Source organism: Anoplolepis gracilipes, chromosome 16 (genome assembly GCF_047496725.1).
Source record: "Anoplolepis gracilipes chromosome 16, ASM4749672v1, whole genome shotgun sequence".
NCBI lineage: Eukaryota > Metazoa > Arthropoda > Insecta > Hymenoptera > Formicidae > Anoplolepis > Anoplolepis gracilipes.
In genome coordinates this window covers 9,289,773-9,300,511 of record NC_132985.1, presented here as the reverse complement: position 1 = coordinate 9,300,511, position 10,739 = coordinate 9,289,773, and the positions used below count along the sequence as shown (strand labels likewise).

Below are 10,739 nucleotides of genomic sequence, written 5' to 3'. Positions count from 1 at the left end.
ATCCCATGGTGCGCCATTGAGAATAACCTCAATGGCGCCACCATTGGCGACGTTGCGGAACCATACACAACGCCACCTCTTCCTTGGGGTCAAGGTGCAATGGGGGAGTAGGTGTTCGCGCACCTGCTCCTCCCTTGACCCCGGAGAGGGGCGGGTTATTCCCACCCCTCACACTATGGCCGCGGATGTTAGCGGCCCTTTTGGGCGAGGGAGGCTAAGAACCCCCCGTATTCACGGCCCCGGTCGGATGTTTGGGAGAGAGGGAAATATTAGGGGCAGGCAAAACCTGATCCCCCTCACCCTTACCCCCCCCGGAACTGTCATCCGACCCCTTTCCTGGCTCTCTTCAGTCTCGATGGGCCGGAGAGAGTCGGTACTGGGGGCAAGCCCCCGATGATCGCCGCCGTCGCGCCCCCGCCGGGAGAGGAGCACACAGCTCCCTCTCCCAGGGCGTGACCGCAATCACCTACCCCGTCCTTACAGACGGGACAGCAGGGATGCAAACGGCATCCCTCTATTTTGTGTCCAGGGGATCCACACCTGTAACACAGGTGTCCCCTGGACACATTCGAGGCGCACCCGGAGCCCACATGCCCCAACACGAGGCATTTGTAGCACCTGGGAATCCAGGTGCTACCCATCCGTGTCCAGGCCCGGGCACCCCTGCTCCTACCCTTGAGAGTTGAGAAGACGGCCCTGTCCTCGCAAGGCTTCGCCCCTCCACCCTCAGAAAGGGAAGGGGTGGTTTTATCACCATTCCCTCCCCTCTTCTTTTTCCTCCTTTTAGGGCCAACTGGCCCTCCGTTTTTTACGACCAGGAGCCCCCTTCCGTCTCCCCTCCATCCGCATCCCCTTGCAGACGTGAAAGGGGAGCGGTCACAGTTGGCGGTATTATCGCCAGCTGCACCTCTTTCCTTATCAAGGCGCCGATCCTTTTCCAATCCGTTGGGAGAAGGACTGACGCCTCCCGCCGCATCGCCCTTATATCACAGGGGACCTCCCTCTGTGAGGGCATTTGTGTGGAGGAGGCAGACTCCTCCACACCCTTCATCACTTCAGTGGTGTCGGACAAAGCCTCCACCATCTCTACCTCCGCCATCGTCGGGAGAAAGATTTCTCCCTTCGAAGCGGAGGCGGCCATTCCGGCGTTGTTGGCGAACTCAGCAGAGGAGGTCTGCGACATCGCGTCGCGAGCTTCCCCCCAACTGAGTCGCCACCTCCCTTATTGGAGGTGAGGCCTGGACCTCCACCTCCCTGATGGCGGTTCTCCCACCCGCCATCTCACTTTTCTCAAGAAAGACCGCCGTCGAGAAAGGTCTAAACCTTTCGGCGATCTTCCTTCCTTCCACAGCCATCGCCTGGAAAATTTCTTCCAGCGATGAACTGTAGCCATCCAGGATGACCGCCGCAGTATGCAGATGCTCCAACATCTGCAGACAGCGTCCTCTGTCTGTGCGGCAGTCTTCATACGCTCCCCAGCCCGGTCAACGATGGTTCTCGCGTTCCCAACCGAGGACTGAAAAGCCTCTCCATTGGTGAACTCCCCGTTTCGGCCAAGACCTTAGCGAAGGAGTCCATCTGTGATATCACAGCGGACGCCATTTCCCCTAGGGATCCTGCTGGCAAATCCGTAGGTAGCTCATGGCATGATGACGACCCGGAGGGGGCTGGGATGATACCCCCTCCGTACCGTTGTTCGGTATCCGAACCGAGCGGGACTTCTTAAAATGCTTCGGCATCCATCAGTCTTCGACGCACTCTTAGCACCCTTCGGGATCACGCGGAGGTTGTGAGTCCTAGAACCCGACAACCACACCGGGATCACTCTCCGGGTGAGCCCCCCCACCACGTCAAGGTGGTGCGTCATCGAGGGGGCACCTCTTTAACCCTCGCCTCTCCTTCTATATCTCTTATTATCCCCTCTACCACCTCTTTTCTTTTTCCTTCTTTTACTTCTACTCTTATTATTATATTACTCCTTCTTTTCTCTCTATCCTCCATCTCCATCTTTCTTTCCATCTCTTTCATCCTTCTCTCTATATCTCCTCCTTCCTCTCTTCCCTTCCCTCTGTCTCTCTTCCTCCCTATATCTCCCTCTCTCTACTCTCTCCACACACGCTCGTCACTTTCGCTCTCCCTCTATCACTCTCACACACTCTCAGACCTCCTCTCTCACTTTATCCACCTGTTCACCTCACTTTTCACAGCCTCTTTCTCTCCACGTCTCACTACTCAATGCACCGGAAGCGGAAATCCCGAAATAACAAGTAATATCGATATTCATTATCGTTCTCTTGTTTTTGGACCTGATAATTCGTTCGACTCGAAATCTACATTCTAATCCGTACGGTTTCAAGAGCTGGCTGTTACGCCCTTCTTTCTAACTCATCCTTCCCGAGTCTGAACGTAACAGTAGTTTTATTGAAGCAACAATATTGAATGACTATAAGAGGCAAGCTGTGGAATATTGAAGGAGCGGTAAAACTAGACCAAGATCGCTTGAAGGAGTTAAACAAAAATTTAAAAAAGTTACATCGATACGGCAATTACGACGATGGGAAAAAATCATTGAATGTGGTAGTGGGTTGGAAAAATTAAAAAAATTTCTAAATACACAATTAACCATTTTAATGAAGCACTTGAAAGAAAAATCATCAATCATGATATTGATATCGCTCGATGGGCTTTTCAAGCACAAGTAAAAGAAAATGCGCCAAGATTCAAAGCCTCAGAAACATGGGTAAAAAGATTCAAAAAAGCACATAATATTGTGTCTCGGAAATAACAAAATTCGTAACAAAAAAATCTGTGCTACCAAAAGCAGACTTGGAAAATAAATGCGATACATTTATTACAAATGTAAAATATTATATTAATCGATATAGAGTGGAAAATATTTATAATTCGTATCAAAGTAGATTTCAGTTAGAATTTCACTCAGGTTGTACTTTAGCCGAAAAAGATATAAAAAAGATAGAATCTATATAGTACAGTCTGTATCATCAACCACGCATAGCTATACATATAATTCAACCGACTATTTCGGCTGATGGCAGATTATTATCACCTCTCTTTATAGTATTAAAAGAAGTTACAGGAACGTTTGGTCCAAGAGTACAGGAAACATTATTTAAGGCGCCTAATATCTTTGTTATGACTTCAATATTAGGCAAATTAACATCAAATTATGTAAACATTTGGTTAAAGGAAGTATTTTTTCCGAATGTCGGACCACAATCAGTACTATTATTAGATTCATGGAGTGGACATTGTCCTAACATAATTTCAGAAACTAAACCAGATTCTGCAACAGATATTGCTTTCCTAACTATTCCCGTCGTTACAACGGGAAAAATACAGCCATTAGACGTATACTGATTTTGGTTGTGGAATAATTTTATTAAATACTTTTCTGATACTGTTACGTTGTTAGATTTTGTTTTGGATCTTCATGCTAGAAATAATATCTTAAAATTACAATCATTAATGCACTATCAGATCTCGTCGCCTAGGTTTCAAAATTTATTTAAATATGCGTGGTTTCAAAGTGGATACATGCAGAATAGATTGACAGAATTTGAAACACCAGTATAATTTTGTTTTTAAAAAAAATTCTAAAGTAAAATGCGATATTTATGGCAAAACAGCAATAATAACTTGTTCTTGGTGTAGAAAATCGCTTTATATAACACATTTTTTTCCATGAACATCATCTTTGTAATGAATATATGTCATAAATGTAAGACATATACATTTATATACATAAACTAATTCTGTATTGATTTCTTTAAAAAATATGTTTTCAGTTACTGATGAATACTGATAAAGTTTTTAGCAGTTTTTCTTATCCATGCAATAAATGTTGGTATTCTTTTACTTCTGTCTAATAAAAAATTCTTATTCATATGAAACTACGTTAGTAACAATTTCAATCCCAATATATGCACAAGAGACAGTTATTTAATGTGCCACAACTAAAGAAAGAGCGCAACAATTTATAGCGCAGCGCCTATAGCACGAAGTTATCTTGTTTTCTCAAAATTGATTCATGGAATCCATATACTATTATACATGGATGGATTTTGGCTTTTGATACTCTTTAATTTTTGTTCTTACAAAATTTTTAAAATTTTGCAAAATAAGGGATGGGGGTGGTAAATTATTAAAAAATTTGATAATTCGAAATATATAAGGCTCCAATATTTACAAACACGTAAATATAAACTTGGCAATGAGAGCCATGCGCGGATGTTAATGCGTAAAATTTCTTTAGAAATTAATTCTTTCGCGAAATTTGAATCGTGCACAGGGCACATAATTTACTTGGTGTATTTTACCAAGAAATAGATTCTCATTTTTGAGAATTCTCTAACTCCCCTAAAGAGATGTAGACGAGAAAAAAATACAAGGCGAAGTCGCTGAATCGGGAATCGAACCCGAGTCTTTCGCTTGCTGGGCGATTGCTCTTACCGCTGAGCTATTCAGTTTCACACCGATATTTCTCTTGTCTATTTGTTTATAAACCTATTGATTGATAACCGAAAAAGACGATTTTAGCCAGCGTGAATTTAATAATTCGAAATATATAAATATTTACAAATACGTAACTATAAACTTGGCAATGAGAGCCATACGCAGATGTTAATGCGTAAATTTTGAAAAAAATTTGACATTTTAAAAAAATATAATGACACTAATGTAAAGAGTACAAAATACCATAAAACTTTTGTATGAAACATTTTTTCATATATCTTATATTTTCAAAGATATTCGCTAAAAACGAAATTCGTTATTCTTCGAAGGGTTGTTTCAACCCCTAAACGTTGAGATACGCTGCTAAAAAAAATATAAGTCTAATATTTTTTATGCTCTACAACATATCCGAAGGTCATTAAAATTGGTGAGGGACACTTCCAACTGTTCCCTTGTCAGTATCGCACTCTTTTATACAGAGCGGTACCGAAGAGTTTCCCCATTCCGAAAATCGAGTCAATTACTTGACGAAATCACGGATCACTTGATTTTTGTCGGCGCGTTGGTGGAAGGTAAACCCTGCGCATTCTGGCTTCGACTTTCGAGACGATAACTTAGAAAGACAGCCCCGCAATTAAACATGTATCTGACCGTTACGGTCTCTGCGTCGCTTATTATTATCATTACAATACTTATATTGCCTACAGCTCGGACATCCTAACTTTTGGCCGTCCCGGTCAAACATAGAATTAAACGAATAATAGCTAATAAATTATTATCATACCTACAATAAATAAAAAGTCGTATTGTCATATAACGGAACGCCGTTACTAACGGTCTCGGGGGCCGAACGGCCGCACTCTATTTATTGAGACTCAGCGCCTATGGGCACAGTATAAGTAAGTACACTCTGTGTCGATACCTTTGATCTTTATGACAACCATCTGCCATATTGTTGATTGTGTAAGGGCGCTTTAATTTGAATAATAGAAACTGCTTGACAACTATTATTGTCCAAATATATGCGCCAAATGTTTTGACAATGCTTGAATAGATTTACCATTTATTTTATTAATTATATTTTATTTAATATCAAATATGATTAATATAATTATGATATCGTTTTATTAATATTATTAATACAAAATAAAATTATAAGAATAAATAGATAGATAGATACATTTATTCCGGGTCCAGCAGGTTTCCGGGGTGTTTTCAAGGAACACCATACCCTTTACAATCTCCTTTCTCTTATCCAAACATACAGCATTTCATATTTACACTTTACATAATTATACTCCCGAGATTCTCCCTGAATCTCTATCAAACCCCTTCCTCATCCTCCACTTTAACCCTCCCTTTTTCTTCCCCGAACTTGGCCATTGTACAGCCTTACAAACTGTTTCCCTCTCCTTCCCTCGCACCCTACCCTTTCTCTCTCAACCCTATTCCTCCTTTCCTCCCCCTTACTTTCTCCCTGTCTCTTCCTCTCCTTTCTCTTCCGAGCTCTCTTCCCTTTTCCTCTCTTCTTTCCTCTCACACTCCTGCTCTCTCCGCCCTTTCTCTCTTCTCACGCCCCTTTCTTCCTACTTCCCTTCTCTTTCTTCTCTCCTCTGGATTCCCTCTGTCCTCTCCGTCTCTTAACAATTGACTCTGTGTCCATCCTCTCTTCCTCTCAGCCATCTTCCTCTTCTCTCTTCCTTCTTCTCGACTATGATATCCCTCTCCTTTCCCTCCTCTCTTCCTTCCAAACTAATAGCACCTTCTCCTTTTTCTGATCCATTTCTCGCCTCTCCTTCCCTCTATCCCTCAATCCTTTCTTTCTTTCTCTCAGACATACTCTTCTTCTATCCTCTTGCCTCTTTCCTTTTCCTTTTCTTCCTCCTCTGTCTCCCATCTCCTCTCTTCTTCTACCCATCTCCATCTCTTCCCATCCACGCTTAGTTCCCTGCATGTCGCCATCACTCTCCTGCCTCTCGCTCTTTCTCTTCTGCCTCCCCGATCCTCCATTTCGTCCTCCTCTTCTCCAACGTCAGGTCCTCGTCTACTCCCACACCCCAGTTTCCTCTAATTTCTCCTTCCCTAGCACCTCATCCCTGTCCTTTCTCTTCTCCATTTCTGTCAGCATCATCTACGTTCCGTCCTCCTTTCTTCTTTCCTCTATCTATTCCATCCTTAACTTCTTGCCTACTTCCCTCTCTACAATCCCTTTCACAATAAACCTCCTCTCCTTCTGATCCCCTCCTTCTATTCCTCTCCATAAAACGTTTCTCTTCCTCTTCTTCTTTCTTTCCTCTTTTTCCCTTCTCGCTCTCGCTCTTCTTTCCATTCCTTATTCTTTCTCCTTTCTTACTCTCTCCACTCTTCCCTCCATCCTCTTCCAGATATTCTCCCACTTTTCTTTCTTCTCTTTTTCTTCCTTTTTTTTCTCTTTCTCCTCTCTCTTCTTCCCCTTGCCATTCCGCCGCTCTTCTCTCCTTTTCTTCCTTTTTTGCCTTTTCTCTCCTCTCACACTCCACCTTTCCTTCCCTGTTTTCTCTCCTCACCTCTAGCTCTCCGCAAATCTTTCTTACCACCACTAACACTTCCCCCAAGCACTCCTTCAACTCTCTCATCTCATTCCTTATCCCCCTCAGCTCCTCCATCTCTCCCTGTCCCTTTTTCCTCATTTCCTCTCTCTTTCTTCTTCTTTCACGTAACACTTGCACTTCTAACCTCACTGTTCCTCTTTTCTCTCTCAACCTGACACCGTTTATGCTTTAGCCCTTCTTCTCACCCCTATTATGATCGATATCTCCACCATCTTTCTTCCGATATCGATCTATCGGATCCATCTCTCGGTTTTGCATCTCTTTCCACCGCTTATCGCCACCTGTCGTCCGCTGCCATTACTCCACTCCCCTTTCCCTCCGCCATGCCGCCCTTCTGCTCCGCTCTTCCGTACCGACTTGCCTCTGCCGTCTTCTCCTTCCCCTTTTCACCTCTTGGCTCCATTCTCATTCTGACCATTTTTCCTTCTTTTCTCTTCTTCTGTCTCACTTCTCACCAAATTCATCCTATATTCCTCTACCAACTTCCTCCGTCTTCTCGCATCCACTCCTTTTCTCCTCGCTCCACCTTCCTCTCGTTCCTTCACTTCCCAATTCTTCCACGTCATCCTTCTCCATTCTCTTGTTCCAATTTTCTCGTCCTTATATTTCTTTTCCCTGCTTGACCTTTTCCTTCATTCCACTTTCACTCACAGCACTGTCCTTCCGCTCTCCCATCTGTCCTTTTTATTTTCCACTTTCCCTATCCTTCTAAAAACCTCAAAAATAATCCGATTTCTTAACTCGCCCATTTTCTCCATCCGCCATCTTTATGTAATCCTATAAGAATAAACATTATATATATTAATTAAATATTAAAAGCAAAAATATATAGTTGGACACATTTAAAATAAAAAAGACATTTTATTTACATATAGAAATATAGAAATATATTGATATATAATCGATAAATTATACATGAATAAATTGATACATTTATAAGTATAAATATAAATACTTCGAGTAGTAATATCAATATCGATGCTATTATACTTTTTGGAAGATGTTAAAATTGATAAACATTGTTACGTCCACGGGATCGATATACAGGGTGTCCCCGAATTGGCGGATCAACTCTCGTGGGTAGATAGATCGTGTTAAACTGAAGAGAAAAATCTTATATCATTTTGCTAAATTCGCAATAATTAATGAGATATAAATTAATAAAGATCGGCCAATACGTGCCAGGATAAGCGCGCGGCAAATTTTAAACTATGTATATTATGAAACATAATATTATACATATATACATATGTATAACTATTATCATATAAATATTATGAATATTAATAAATATGAAGATTAATATTAATAAACTTTTATTTATTATGTAGAATTGTTATTTTTTATTATGTTTTCTTTGTTCTTTGAAATCTCGATTATAAAATATACGGATTCTAATATAAAGTTTAATTAAATAAATTTTCGGAAAATTATTACATGGACGAGAAAATTCTATTTTTGAAAGAATAGATGTCAAATTTTGCATTATATTAAATTGTTTAATAATAAAGAAATTTTCAAAAAATTTTGTATGTATTTTTTAAATATATTGTAGAAATAGAGAACTTGGAATAAGCAAACAGTCAAATGTAAATAGATAGATAGGTATATTTATTGATTCCCCTTGGGGTTTTCAACTCGATACAAAATTTCCTTAACCTAACTTACCGCTAAACGTATCTTAACTTAACCTAACTTGTTTTTTGAAGGGCTTGCGATCGTGGGCGACCCTTCTATGTCCCCCCCCAATCGCATACCCTCCCTACACACACACACCACCCTCTTTCCGCCGGACTTCTGCTTCCTCTTGCCTTAAAAACTTTATTTTCCTTTCTCTTTCCCTTCCCCTCGATTCCATTCTCTCCTTTCATCCTACCATTCACTCTCATTCTCTCCCCCTCATTCATTCTCTCTCCTATCACTTTCCTCCCTCCCATCTCTCTCTCTCTCCACCTTCCTTATCCATTCCTCTCTCTTCCTCTCCTCTCCCAGAACCCATTTCACATTATCCTGCCAGCTCCCTTCTCCTCTCTTTCACTTCCTACAACCCTCCCATATATGCTCCCACGTTCTCCTCCTGCCCTCTACATAGTCTACATTGTCTTTTCCCCTGCTCTTCGCAGTACCTACTCTCCTTCATCTCCCCCCAATCTAAATCTAGCCACCCTTTCCTATCTGTTCTCTCCCCATTCCTTCTTTAAATATTCCGGTATCCCTTAACTTTTTTATACCATCTATTAAATCTAGCCTCCTCTATCCTTCCCCTTCTTTCTTTCCTCTGCCTCTCTTTGTCGCTATCTTCTATTCCCTTATACCAGTCCTCCCCCGTCTTTTCCTTTTCCTCCATCTCCTTCATTCTTATCCCTCTATTTTTAAAAAACCCTTCGCTTTCCTCCTCCCACTTCGACCCAACCTCCCCTACTTTGCTCCTATCTCTTATCTCTTCTAGACACCTTGCTAACTCAACCCCCCTTCCTTCCCTTAACCTTTTCTCGTAGTCCCATGCTCTTCTTCTCGCTTTCACTCTTATTTTCTCCCTCTGTAGTTCTTTCTTTATCATGTATCCTGGTGTCCTGCTATCCACTCCCAGTACCCACCTTAAGTGTCTCTATTCTAGTTTCTCCATCCCCTCCCTCTCTCTCCATCTCCATATCTCTACCCCATACCCCAATACCGTCCATACCAGCCTGTCAAAGAGCCATATCCTCCTTCCTCAGTCCCTTCCAAATCTTACCTTTCCTATCCCCCATACCTGTCCCATTATTGAAGCTGCCGTCCTAACCCTTTCCCTCACCTGTGTCTCCTGTCCCCCATTTCTCTGTAGCGTATATCCTAAATATCTATATTTCTTTACCTCTTCCACTTCCTTCCCTTTCCATCTCCAGCTCCTCTTTGACATCCTTCCTCCCCTCTCTCTCCTGAACCTCATAATCTTCGTCTTCCTTATATTCACTTCTAGCCCCTTTCTATCCATATACCTCTAGCCTATCCATCATACTTCTCATTCCTTTCTCATCTTCCGTCACCAGCACTAAGTCATCCGCATACGCCAGCGTGTATATTCTCTCTCCCCCTAACACAACCCCTCTCCACTTTACTTTTCCCATTTCCTCCTCCAGATCTGCAATCAATATATTGAATAACATCGGGCTTAGCGGGCATCCTTGCTTCATTCCCCTCCCCGTCCAAAAACTCTCCCCCATTCGCTGCTCTATCCTTACCCTACTTTTTGTCTCTCCCAGTCTCCTCTATCCTCCTTATCAGTCCTTCTCTCACTTCCCGCCCTCTCATCATTTCCATTACTATCCCTCTATTTACTGAATCAAACGCTGCCGTCAAGTCCATGCATAATGCCACCATCCCTCTTCTCCCCTCCAATTGCCTCCCTATCAGATAATTCAATACATATATTTTATCCATCGTCCCCATCCCCTTCCTAAATCCCGTCTGATTCGGCGGTACAATTCCTTTCCCCTCCACTTCTTCTCTCAGTTTTTCCGCCAGTATTGCCGCATACACAAGATGTATTATATAATGTTGGCATCAGTGTCACCCCCCTGTAGTCTCCCACTCCCTCCCCCTTTTTTATTGGTATTATCATCCCCTCCTTCCATCCCTCAGGCCACCTATCCCCTCCCCATACCCTATTACAAAACTCCTATGTCCACCTCTCTA

At 42.2% G+C, this 10,739-nt stretch overlaps 1 pseudogene; it reads left to right on the top strand.

Moving 5' to 3' along the window:
- The first annotated feature begins 497 nt into the window (after nucleotides 1-497).
- Nucleotides 498-3,378, top strand: LOC140674422 (uncharacterized; annotated as a pseudogene).
- The last annotated feature ends 7,361 nt before the right edge of the window (nucleotides 3,379-10,739 follow it).